Source organism: Cryptomeria japonica, chromosome 4 (assembly GCF_030272615.1).
Source record: "Cryptomeria japonica chromosome 4, Sugi_1.0, whole genome shotgun sequence".
Classification (NCBI taxonomy): Eukaryota; Viridiplantae; Streptophyta; class Pinopsida; order Cupressales; family Cupressaceae; genus Cryptomeria; species Cryptomeria japonica.
Window position 1 is genome coordinate 564,673,886 of NC_081408.1, and position 1,836 is coordinate 564,675,721.

The 1,836-nt window shown below is 34.4% G+C and overlaps 1 long non-coding RNA gene across 1 annotated transcript; it reads right to left on the reverse strand.

The window, feature by feature from the left end:
* Positions 1-464: 464 nt before the first annotated feature.
* On the reverse strand, positions 465-1,528 carry LOC131036125 (uncharacterized). Its single transcript, XR_009104058.1, has 3 exons — positions 1,388-1,528; positions 1,216-1,287; positions 465-832 (listed from the first exon to the last, which is right to left on the reverse strand). It is a non-coding gene; the product is annotated as an uncharacterized LOC131036125 (long non-coding RNA).
* Positions 1,529-1,836: the final 308 nt, after the last annotated feature.

Here is a 1,836-nt window from a genome sequence, read left to right on the forward strand (position 1 = left end):
ACATAAGTAAATTGCCCATTTTCTTTTCATTAAATTTCACAGCATTTAAAATAACACAAGTAATTGTCCTTTGTATTATGGAGGAGATTCCCTATTCCCTATCTGGGGATGACAAAAAAACACTATTATCAATGTGTAAGAATATAATAACAATTCTCCTTTCAAGAAAATGATTTTGTCAATATATAAGAGTATCATGACAATTCTCCTTTTAAAATTATGGATGAGAATCAACTTGAGACCATGGCTATCCCTCTCTTCCTCACAACATCAAAGTCATGATAAACCTTATCTATTTCTTTTAATATTTTCATGATAATTTGGATACAATAGAAACAACCTCAGGTCTAAGCCATGAAAGTAACTAGAAAAAATAATTGCAATAGTAAAATGAGAGAAATTATAACTTTTGGTTTTTTTTTATTGGACAGATATTTCTATAAGCTATTTTTGATAGCCTTTTCTATTGTATTATTTAGTTAATTGCTTTGTTCAATTTAAAAAATGAGAGTAATTAAACCAGAGTATAAACTGAAAATGGTCAGTATCCTCCAACCAGGTCATCTAAGCACAATCAACCAAGTGAGGGAAAGAATCCCAGCAGAGCAGCCATCTAACTCTTGGTTTTAGATTTTCACCAGTAGGTTGTTCTCCTTATCTCCTTGGCTATATCTTGCCATAGGTTCCTCAAACTAATACAAACAAGCCCATATTCATTCATAAACCTACAAAAATGATTAACTTGTCTACTGATGCAGAAAGAACCTAAGTCTCCTCTGTCCTTGTCTCTCGATCAAGGGCTCAATAATTCAGTCACAAAACCAGCAAGAACCTGTTCTGAAAAGAAATACAGTCAAGAGCATTTTATCCATTGCAAGACAATTAAAATCTTGACTAAAATGGAAAAGAAACTCATACTTGCAGAATCAGAATATCACATGAATTGGAAATAAGAGAACTACAGAAAAACTGAGTGATGCTATTCATTAATTTTCCATCAAAAAAAAGTCCAAAGAGCCAAAACTCTGTATCGGAAATCTCCTTAAAAAACAAACAAACTACCCAAATAAAATCCACCTCCCACCACTTAAAAGAGGAAAGCGCAAACCAAAAATTAGAATATGTCCAAAACGACAGTTACAAGAGAAAAAATAGGCAGGAACCAGCGGGAAAAAAGCACGGCGAGGACATTTAACCAGCGGTTACATTATCTACCTTCACTCAACTGTCTGTGATGGGTTCTACTGAACCTCCCCACACCTTAATCCTATCTTCGGCTTCTGAGGCCTGAAAATAAACCCAAATGCCAATAAGCACTTCAGTGATATTCCAGTACGAGCAATAAAGAACAATTTTATTTAGAAGCAGAAAACTAATATGGTAATACCTCTCTGTTCCAGTCTGTCTTCCATGTGATAAATAGAAGAATAATCGTTTGTAGCAATGCAGTCTCCTCTTTTCAGTGATATTTTATACTGTCTAACAATACAATAGTACTTCAACATGTTTTACACCAATAGAGCATATAGGATTTGTGATTTTTACATTTTGAACTTTGAAACTTGATAGAAAATGCCACAACTTTTAAGGAAAGATTTAGCAATCACAATTACCTTCGCTCCAAGGTTGAACTTGTATCCCAGAAGAGCACCGAGAGGCACCCCAACAATATAGTAGCAGCCTATGTTCACATAGGCCACCAATGCTTGCCACCCTGCTCCTACTGCTACCACAAAACAATTCTCTTCACTTTCTTGAAAACCTAAGAATGAATCCAAGATATTTATATATATATTACACCAAGTGTAATTGTGTTTATATGAATGTCCATAGGTG